General features: G+C 39.3%; 1 long non-coding RNA gene across 1 annotated transcript in view; it reads left to right on the forward strand.

The window, feature by feature from the left end:
* LOC132018169 (uncharacterized) overlaps positions 1-10,728 on the forward strand; it is a 193,288-nt gene extending 182,560 nt beyond the window's left edge. Inside the window, exons 5-6 of the long non-coding RNA XR_009404469.1 lie at positions 4,985-5,148; positions 10,515-10,728. This is a non-coding gene — a long non-coding RNA (uncharacterized LOC132018169). The remainder of the gene's footprint in view (positions 1-4,984; positions 5,149-10,514) is intronic.
* The last annotated feature ends 835 nt before the right edge of the window (positions 10,729-11,563 follow it).

Consider the following 11,563-nt stretch of genomic DNA (forward strand, 5'->3'; position numbering starts at 1 on the left):
CAATGTGTTTTTACTCATGACTTAAATACAGCTATCGAAGTTAATTAATCTGACCATTTGGTTACCCTTTTGGTTCTTTTCCCTTTTATCTCAAAACCACACCAGATTTGACAAAACTACCAAAGTACTTCTATATTTGCCTCACATAAAAACCTTAGTAGCCAATAAAAATATGATTTTGTTTTCTAACTGCATGTCTGTAGTGATCTCACCAATCTTCAAATTTTGTCTTCTCTTTTCTCCAAAGAGTTATCTTCACTGTTTTCTAAGTGAAAGTGATTTTTCTAATCAGACTCTTCTCAGACCGTGCCCTTCCATGACTCCATTTGGGTTTTGGAAATGAATCATGTAGACCTCTCATTCTTCTTTAATCCTCTCACATACTGTTCCAATAAACAAATACCTGCTAAATTTTAATTGAGACCCTTTTCCTTCATCCTGGGAATGGAATCAAGAGAAAAGAAATGGCCCTCGGCTATATTTTTATTTGGAAGATTTATTTATTTTTTTTCTTAAAGTGAGGCCTTATCCCAATTCATTTATTTCTCCCCCACTCCTCCTTTCAGATAAATTTTTCATGTGTCAAGCCTCTAGCCTAGACCAATACCACCGCTCATCTATGGTTTCTAAAACTCCAGCTACTACCAGTGAAGAGCTCCAAGTGCTACAGATACTCTAACTTATCTCCTGTTACTCTGTTCTCCAGATGTACCTTATCTCTCCAGTTAGTGTGTAAATCCCTTTAGAATAAGAGCTTAATGTTTCTATGATTGTCATACCAAATGCCTTATCTAGTGGGTGATAAAATCCATTTAGAAAATTTGACCCATGATAAAAATAAATCAAATATAAACAAAGAGAGGCTATCCCAGTGAATTACTCATAATAAGCATAAGAGTTAGCCAAGATATGGGAACAATCTAAGTGTCATCAGTGGATGAATGGATAAATAAAATGAATGGATGAAGAAAAAATATGTGTGTGTGTGTGTGTATATATATATATAATATTCAGCCACAAAGAAGGAAATCTTGACATTTGTGACAATATGGACGGACCTTGAGGCATTATGCTATGTGAAATAAGTCTAATCTATGATCTCACTTATATGAGGTATCTAAAAAAAAACAAACAAAATGAGCTCACAAATACAGAACACAGATTGGTGCTTGCTAGAGTTCAGGGTTGGGAAATGGAAGAAATGCGTAAAGGGGATCAAAAGACACAAACTTCTAGTTATAAAATAAATAAATCATAAAGAATGTAATGTACAGCATGGAAAATCTAATTAATAATACTGCATTGCATATTTGAAAGATGCAAAGAAAGTCGCTCTGTAAACTTCTCAGTGCAGGAGGAAAATTTTGTAACTCTATGACAACTGACATTGGTGGTTGTTAACTAGGCTTGTCATGGTGATCATTTCACAATAAATACAAATACTGAACAATGATGTTGTGTACCTGAAGCTAGTGTTATACATCAATTATACCTCAGTTCCTAAAAACAATTTAGAAATGGGGGAAGAGTAAGAATTGTTTTGGGAAACATTTTAGTGTGTGCCCAGTGGGTCATGACCAGAATTTTGAGAAGCACAGCACTACAGTGTAAGAGCACAATAGACACCTGGTATTTGGTCATTTAAGTTGCTAAAAAAGAAGAGTTGAGGAAAAATCTGGAAGAAGCCTATCCATGAAATTCTGAGGGTCTTCTCTGGCTCTTGCTCTTTGATCATTCAGTCTGGGTATGGATCTCAGGTTGCTTCATTAGCCTGACAGAAAACCTCTTTTCCTTGTTCAGAACATTTGGATGAGCCATAGATTCCCTAAGGGAATTCATATGCTGATGTAAGCCTCATGGTGGACACAGCCTATCAACCCTACTGTGGGTTTTCTATCTCCCAAATGGGAAGTTAATTATAATTGTCATAAACTGTTAAGTTCCACACCCTTCAATTTATTTTAGCAAATATTCATGGAACACCTCCTCTGGGCCAGGATTGCATGGACTGAAGATACAGAGTTGTATCAGACATAGGTTACACCCTAGAAGAGCTTGTGATTTAATATGGGAATTGACAAACTGCAGCCCACAGGCCAAATCTGGCCCACAGTTTGTTAGTGTAAATAAAGTTTTATTGGAACTCAGCCAGGCTCATTTGTTTGCAAAGTATTGTCTATGGCTGCTTTCACACAGCCATGCAGAACTGAGTTTTTGCAACAGCAACCACAACGGCCCACAGGCCTTCCATATTTACTGAAAAATACCTGTGAAAAAGTTTGGCAATCTCTGATCAATTTAAGATAATACTTTTTTCTATGGTATTTCCATATACAAAAGCAGCAGGTATATCAGGAACAATGTAATATTTTCTTATTTTTATGACTAAAAAAACATAGATTATTGGTCTGATGGGGCAACCTTACAAGTATCCAAGAAGTGACCCCTTTTGAAAAGCTGGTGAGAGAAAAACATGATCTTAATGAAATGCCATTTCATGTTTCTCTCTCTTACACATACATAACCACCCTGCCCAGAGACTTGGATGTCTGAATACAGGGCCAATATTGTCACAAAAATTACAGAGCTAAATCAGCTGAATATTAGGTCAGAGATCCCCAAGGCCCTGCCATTAGCTGAGGAGAGTTCATCTTATGCTTGACTCTAAAATTTTTGAGCAACTTTAATTAAGAAATTAACTTAATTTCACATTAAAATCTGTGTATCTCAATTCTTTTGAAAAATCACATTTGGCAGCACTAGGCCTCCCTTTCTGGGTGATGAAAGCTCGCTGGGGCTGAAGAGCAGCTTCTGTCTTTGGACACAACAGACACACTCCAGATTACCGCAATTTCTCCTGTTCTCAAATATTTCCCTGACTCAAGATTGTCAATTGCCATTTACAATAAACTCACATTGCTGTTTTCCTCAGTAAAGAAATTTCTCTGTAACTATTCTCTTTTAGAAGTAGTATAAGATTAACCGAAGAAGATTATGTTTTTAAAAAACTTTTGGGGGGTGCCTGGGTGTCTCAGTCAGTTAAGCAATCTACCGTCTGCTCAGGTCCTAGTTCTGAGATAGAGCCCCAAGTCAGGCTCTCAGCTCAGCAGGGAGCCTGCTTCCCCCTCTCCCTCTCCCTCTGCCTGCTGATCCCCCTGCTTGTGCTTTCTGTCTCTGTGTCAAATAAAATCTTTTTAAAAATGTAAAAAAATTTAAAAATGTCTTAAAAATAATAAAAAACTTTATGTATTTAATATGCAAGCAAAGGGTATGTAATCTTCAGTCACTTTACTGACCTATGTTCTCTCTTAGCCCCTGTGGAAATGATGATTTAATGTCTTACACCCATAAAAAAAAAAAAAAAAAAAAAAAAACCAGAACTGAACTGAAAAGGGGCCTGGAGCCATGATCTAAGAGACCCCGGGCAGTGCGTAAGAGAAACTATTGAGGTTTGGAGGGAAAATACTAGAAGTTACATATTTGGTCTCCTTTTTAATTTGTATTTTATATGTTTTATATATTTTGTAACTTTATAATATACTTATAAAGCAGTGCATATACATATACATGTAACTAGATGGATATTCAAATATATTTTAGTGATTGAGGCATGTGATCAAACTAGCTTACAGACTTTAGTTTGGGGAACCTGGAGAGATCTGGGAAATCATCACATCCAAGTGTTTCTTTTACCAATAAAGCATCTGAAGCCCCAGAAGGTGAAGTGATCTGGTCAAAGGCACAGACATGTTAGCAATATACCGCACGCCTGCTTTCTTAGCAAAGGCCTACATGAGAAAATGAGACCGATGTGGTGATAAGTAATTCCACTGGAATAGCTGGGCGATTTGTAGGAAACGGTCAGACGTCTCCTCCAGCAGAGCACACATTTCAACGGGTGGTACCTAGAATAGTCTCTCTTTTTTGGTGAAAACTGGCATCTGATCAATTTCCCCACCTCCCGTAAAGGCCGCCCCTGTGGCCGGATTCTCATTGGCCAGCTCCCACTGGCCCTCTTCTGCCTTCTTTTCCTGTGGAAATAAAATATAAGAGCAGGAGAAAGGACATATTTGGTAATGTTACGCTCCTCAGCTTCCTGCTCAGGGCTGTCTCAGCTGCAAAATGTCAAGGGAAAAAATATCCCTCCAACTTGGAATGAATTCCAGACAGACCCTGATGCCTGCAAATTTGTCAGAGAGAGCCAAGTCCAGAAAAGCAGAACATGAAGAAGGTTCATTATTCGACTTCAAGAGACGCTCACATAATCAGACACTCTGGTATTTATGATTTTCCCCATTTCAGATGGTCTGTAGTTCACAACATTCCCCTCCCTTTACCGCTGATTCTGAGCTTCCTTTTAAATTAAACCTCAACAGTTATAAAAAGACTCTCACATTACTTGTAAGCCGCAAGCACTACTGGGAGACACTGTTCGTACTCGGCTGTTTGGAGCTGGAGAAGGACAGCTCTTTTTGATTATTAGTCTGGGAAGGGCAGTCCAGGAAAGCAGACTCACTTCACCTTGACCACGCCACTGTCCTCATCCAGTTACCACATCTGTGCCAAGACCTCCTGCCATTTACAGCATTTGAGACAATGATCTGTACTAAAAAGCAGTTATTTTATGCCGTTGGCTTGTTTTTTCATTTGGCTTTTATTTTTATGGGTGGGGGCACCCGGAATAACCAGAAAGTCAACCAGAAATATCCTGATACTCCCGGCTTGTGAATATACCAGCAGCACTGTTTGCAAGGTTGAGTTTGGGGGGATTTTAGTCTTTTCCTGGCATTCAGCACATTTTCTTTCTCTTTTAAAACTGTTGCCACACACTGGCAAAAAGGTAAGGAAACAGAATTTGTCACCCAAACCTCATTAAATGGCTACATACACATTTTCCCTTCGGCTTCTTGTTCTTCGTTTCTAAATGCCAGGGCATTTGTTTGTACTCGGTCACCCGAAGTCCTTATTTTGGTTCCTCCAATAGGCACGAAGACATCCACATGGCAGTTTTAGCAAGCAGTGGAAGTGCCCACATGAGGAATATGGTGTTCGGTCCTCACATGTGGTCTTGATGAATAAGGGTCTTCTTTGGCCTCTTCCGAAACCGTCCAGCATCTCAACACTGGATTTACTCCTCAACAGTCTAAGGTTTGTGCTCCTTCCATGGTGATCGACTGTTAGGTCATAAACATTAGATTGTGGCTGAGTCAGTTGGGAGGAAGCTGGGCTGGAAATACAGCTGAAAGTCTCTGTTGACAGATGCCTTCTTAATCATGGCCTGCGTGGGGAAAGGAAAACTGCTGGGCCCACCCCCGGCCTTGATTCACAAACCTGGACTGCTCTGGAGGAGGCTAGGAAAGCCCGTCCTCGGGGAATACCACTTTGCCCTCCCCCACACTTCTCACAGGATAGCAGCACAACTCAAGAGGAGGGGGGGAAAGGGATAAGCTCTTTCTGGTTACTTTTTGGGTATCAGCAAAGAAAAACAGTGTTCACCATCTTTTCGACATCTCGTGCTATTCCCTCTTAAATAGCTTCTATTGTTAGCATTGCCTCTTGCCTTCTTTTTTGATAGGGTTCCTGTTCCACTTTATTGGCCTTGTCTATAGAATGGGCATCGTAAGAGCTCACCTGTTAGAAGGCAGGAGGTGGGGATACACAATATTGTTATGTTTCCTTTCACCACATTTTCCTGTCTCTTTGGGGGGGCACCTAGATGGCTCAGTCGGTTGAACTTCTGACTCTTGATTTTGGCTCAGGTCATGATCCCAGGGTCTTGAGATGGAGCCTCGTGTCCGGCTATGCACTGAGCATGGAGCCTGCTTAGGATTCTCTCTCTGGAGAGATTCTCTGGAGAGATTCTGGAGGATTCTTCCCTCTGGCCCTCTCCCCCTGCTCCTGCTCACGGGAGCTCTCTCTAGGGGCGAAGAAAAAAACCCTGTCTCTCTTAGGCACTGGAGACTACTAGAAATTTTACCATTTAAAAACACAATTTCCCGAGTTCATATTTCATTGTCGAAGAATTGATTTAATATTTCCAAGTTTGGGTTTTTAGAGAGTGTGATATCAAGAGCCACTGTGCATTAATTAGGCTGCTAGGAGACTGGTTAGTGAGAGAAACAATGTCCTTCCCTGTGTCCCCTATCAAGAACTGCACGGTATTCTTGCCAGTCTGTTTGGCTTTATCATCCGGTCATTTTAAACCTGCGAGAGAACATTCCATTTGAAGATCAGGTTCTATCATTTCACTGGAATGCAGTGTAAGACCACAGAAGCTGTAGTACAAACAAATTTACCATGGCTCAGATTAATAATAGATAGCGCGTAAATGGTCAGCCCCACTGTATTCTCTCCCTGCTAAGGATAGAAGACATGACATTAAGTTGAAAATCCAGCCAGGCACCTCAGACCAGAAGGAAGGAAGCCATTTCTGGCCTTAAGGTTACAGATGAACTTGGGATGTTTGCCTCCTGGGGAGAATCTCGAAGATTCGCCTGTGAGAGCATATTTGAATGGTTAAGATGAAGTTCTGACTGAAGATGGGGCACAAATTTATATGATTGCCAAACATTTGTTCAAGACACAAGTGTGTTGAAGTTGTTGAAAAGTGGCTCCATGCATTTCTCACTGCTGTTAAGATTGTTATTCAGGACCAGACTACTTTTGTAAAACACAGACAAATTCTGCTGTTTGGAAGATCAGTGAGGAGTTAGTTATTACATCTCCCTCATTTTGCTGAGGAGAAAACCCAGGCACAGAAGGGTCCTTGTCAGATAACCAGCAAGAAGAGCTGAGTCAGCCACAGGGACCCTCTTGGCTCCTTGTACCATGTGCTTTTACTCCACCATAGTTTTTACCAATAGTATAAATCAACTTAAGATGTAGCTCCAGTTGGTAGGAATTTTGTTTACTTCATGAGCAGCACTGAGACAGAAATATGAGAATCTTTGGGAATTGGCAGGGCTAAATATTACAATTTAGAAGAATAGCTTAAGCAAATACAAAAGAGGAAATGCTATTGAGATGAGTTCATTTCTACTCACTAAAAAAATTAAAAAATTAAACTCCAGATCCTTCACTTCGCCCAACATCAGAGGCTTTACGCAGCAACTCCCCAAATAAATCCCTTTCATACGTTTCATCTTTCCAATGAAGGAATTTATTTTAATAACTAATCTTGAGTTTATTAACTTCTCTTAGAAAAAGTTCTATTTCATCTCTACAACTGCAAAATTTAACCTAATTTTACCCCTCTCTTCTTTTACAATTCCTTAAAAGGATAATGCTGACTGATTTTAGAAGACCTCCAACAGCTTTAATTTCTAAGATATAAATTCTTTTCCCTCCTTTCTTCCTCTTCTCCTCTCCTCTCCTCTCCTTTCCTTTCCTCTTCCTTCCTCCTGCCTGCCTTTTGGAGGGTAATCTACCCATTTTACAGAGGAATCCAGTTGAATCGTTCCTACATGGAAGCTACATTTGAAGTGCCTCCTCAGTCCGACTATTGATCAGAAGTCATTCCTCTCAGATTCATTTACTTATGAAGAACTTAAGGAGCCAGTAATTATATTAAATGATAAAATTCTCCCCTAAAGCTGATATTAATATTATGATATCTGTCTTCTCTCCTGTTTTGGTCTTTCTAGATCCTTTGCTGGGTGTCTAGCAAAATCATAATTTTAGTAAACCCCCCATGAAGTCTGAGTAGGCACTTCCTAGTTGGTTTGATTTAGGGGGTTCCAAAAGCCAATTTTTATCCTAGATTTTTTTTCTGTTGATCAATGGGAAACTAAAATTTCAACTAATGAACCACATTGTTCAGATTAAGCCATAACTTCTAAAACACTCTTTGACCCCTGGCAGGGTCAAAGTATTAACCCATTAGAACCAATGAGTACATCAGCCTTATATCTTGAATCTCAGCATGGAACAGAAGGTTATATGTTTATAGTAAGCCCACATGGTCTAGATTGATTATGTTGAGAAAGGAAGTCCATGTTGGACAATAGCAGTGGAAGATTAAGGTACAAATAAGAGAAGGTGCCAAATAGACCATGAATAAATGCAGTTTTCTCTTTACCTGTCTTGGGAGGCTGTTACTTGTATTTCAGGCATCTTTAAAACTTCTATTGACTTCTTTCTCAAAAGTCTTCACTGAGGTTAATCGATTTGTATCTTCAGATTAAGTCTGAAGTGTGTATCATTAAATGAGATTTTGCTAGGTCCAGAGGTCCTTTTAGAATAGTATATGTGCATTAGATTAGGTAACAATTTTGAAAAACAAAACAAGAAAGCTAGTAATCGAGTTTTATGATGGTTTACATATGTCAGGGGAGGCAAGCAAGGCATGGAATATAAAAGAAAATGGAGTTTAGGTCATTTTTTAAGTTAAGAAAAAACAAGTTGGAATGAGGAGACTGGAAATACTAGTACAAGCTAACCATACATTTTAATTCTAGAGATAACCTGTTAGAAAAATAGGCATCAGCTCAGCCTAGTGAAAAGACCATTGTGGCCTTGCTCTCATTGCTGTTCTTTTCAGATAAAGCAACAAAATGCATTTTGGTACATGAGCACTTGTGTGTGTGTGTGTGTGTGTGTTGAAGCTGATTCTGTAGACACAGATAAACTATGAGCTATGCATTATATACCTAGTGTTCACTTGATGATCAATGATTCCTGGTAGCTATAAACAGCTGTTTATGTCCAGCAGATCAGAGAAAATCTAGTGCTATGTAATGACTATTTTCTAGAAGATAATATTTCGGATTGGATTTTAGAGATTGGTTAAAACTCTGACAATTTTACTGTGTCGAGAACAGAGTGGTGCAATTCAAAATAAAGCAATCATTCCTCTCCTTTACCAGTAGAGAAATCTGGATACCATCAGTTTAGATTATCAGGAAAATAGTGGCAAGAGTTCTAACAGTTAAATTTTACTTCTAAATTCTGGAGTTTGTACAATAAGAGTTGTAAGGATTATTTTGAAATAAAATATTTGAACACATGCCAAACATATCCACCAAAGAAACACACATACATTGGTCATGAATTAGTATTTCATTCATTCATTTATTCATTCAAAAAATGCTACTTGGAACTACTGTGTGCCTACTCAATTGTATTAGTCAGGGTTCTTCAGAGAAACAGAACTACCTAGATGTGTATATATCTTACTGGTTACATTTATATAGAGACATTTATTTTCAGGAATTGGCTTAGATGATGTGGAAGCTTGGTAAGTCCAAGGTCTGCAGGATAGGCCTTCAGATTGGAGACCCAGGGAAGGGTTACTGTTTGAGTCTGTTAGTCTTGCTGGCAGAATTGCTCCTTGGCTTGGACAGGTCAGTCTTTTTTCTATTAAGCCTTTTAATTGATTGGATGAGACCCATACGTTCCCAAAGACTTCTGTTTTAAATGTTAGCTTTACTTTTTAAAAAAGTTTCATAGAAACATCCCCAAGATCATTTCACCAAATATTTGGGTACTATGGCCTAGCCAAGTTGATGCATAAAATTAACCCTGACATGAGGGCTAGGCACAGGTCTAAACTTCATGGAAATAGGCATCATCTCATGGAACTTACATTCTAGTGGCCTTTAGAAGTTTGAGACATGTTGCCATAGACTTTACAAAAAATACCCAAAGTTAAATTCAATTGGTTTCTTACCCTCATCTTTTGGTGATGATGATGGTGTTGGTGGTGGTTAATTTAGCATCTTCCTGGGATTATGTGGATCAAGAAATTTATGCACTAATAATGGTAAAGAGGCTTTTTAAAAAATATTTTTATTTATTTGACAGAGAGAGAGAGAGAGAGCAAACAAGCAGGGGGAACAGCAGGCAGAGTGAGAGAGAGAAGCAGGCTCTCTGCTGAGCAGGGAGCCTGATGTAGGACTCAATCCCAGGACCCTGAGGGAGCCCGATGAGGGACTTCATCCCAGGACCCAGGGATCATGACCTGAGCTGAAGTCAGATGCTTAACCACTGAGCCACCCAGGCGCCCCATAAGGAGTTTGTTGCCATTGTTGGCAAACGCTTGGATCATAAGGATCTTTCTGAAGAATAAAGCATTTATTTCTTTATCCTACTAAGATTAGAGCAGTAGATACAATGATCATATAGCATTTTCCTAACACTTTCTGAAAATGACACAGGAGAGCTCATTGAGCAGAATGAGACTGTGAGGGCCATATTAAAATAGCAGACCAACTGTAATATCAGAGACATACAAGGAGTTTATGGATTTCTGCTTGTTTACCTGCAAGGAAAGTGCCTGAAAGTCTGAAGTATACATTATACATAATTTGGCTGGTTTCCATAGTGTGGTGGTCATCACACCTGCCTGACACATAATTTGGCTGCATTTACAGGAAAATATTGGATTACCCCGCACCTTCACACTTTTATCAAACAAAGAACCTATTGTCACCTTGCCATACCCATTGGTGAAACACAGAAGTTCTCCATCTGTTTTTTACTTTATTAATATTTTACTTTACTTTTTTGTCTTACAGTTTGTTTTTTCACTTCACTACACCTGTTTTCAAGTGCTAAGTGAAATCACTCCTTATCCTTGGGAGAAAATGACACAAGAAATGACAGTCATGGAATCTTCTTCTGGATGTGGGAACAGAAATAGTTCTCAAAATAAATCGTGGCCATACACAGGTAGCTTCTTCTTGAGGTGACTTGGCGATGTCACAAGGTAGGCCACCCCACCCATCTGGGATAAGCATGACTCGGGCTGCCATGCTCATTGGGGACCTATAATTATAGCACAAAGACTAAGGTGCATCTATGAGAGAAAACTTTATCCAGATCTCCCTCAAAGATACATTCTGCTTTTCCAAATTACCTCACTTGGGGGCGTATACCGGAAAAAGTCATTAAATATCTGGAAAGATACACAGAAGACCTAGTAACATTGTTTCCTTTGGGGTGGGAGCTGGGATTTCTGGATAGGGGAAGTGCAGGGCTTACTTCCCAATGCAAGGAAAATTTGTACTACTGAAAATTTACTATTTGCATATATTATTTCCTTAAAATTAGCTACCTACCTAGCTGGTTAATTAGCTAAGTAAATTAATAAAATATAAAAAATCCAAAAAACTAGAAATACCTAGATCTTTTGTTAGTATTTAGCTACCTCCTCAATTTAACCCTTACATCAGCTATTTCCCTTCTTTCTTTCCTTCTTTCTTTCTCTCTTCCTTCCTTCTTTCCTTCCTTCCTTCCTTCCTTCCTTCCTTCCTTCCTTCCTTCCTTCCTTTCTTTCCCTTCTTCCCTCCCTCCCTCCCTTTCTTCCTTCCTTCAACATATCAGTCACATTCTTGCCTCAGGTTCTTTCCAAAAAGAGTTTCCAGTACCTGGAATATTCTCACCTCCATTATCTGCATGACTTGTTCCTTGCCACTTTTTTTTTTTTTTTTAAGATTTTATTTGTTTGAGGGAGAGAGAGAGAGTGCATGAGTGGAGGTGAGAAGCAGAGGGAGAAGCAGACTCCCCACTTTGCAGGCAACCTAATGTGGGGCTTGACTCCAAGACCCTGGGATCAGGAGCTGAC

Source organism: Mustela nigripes, chromosome 5 (assembly GCF_022355385.1).
Source record: "Mustela nigripes isolate SB6536 chromosome 5, MUSNIG.SB6536, whole genome shotgun sequence".
Lineage (NCBI taxonomy): Eukaryota > Metazoa > Chordata > Mammalia > Carnivora > Mustelidae > Mustela > Mustela nigripes.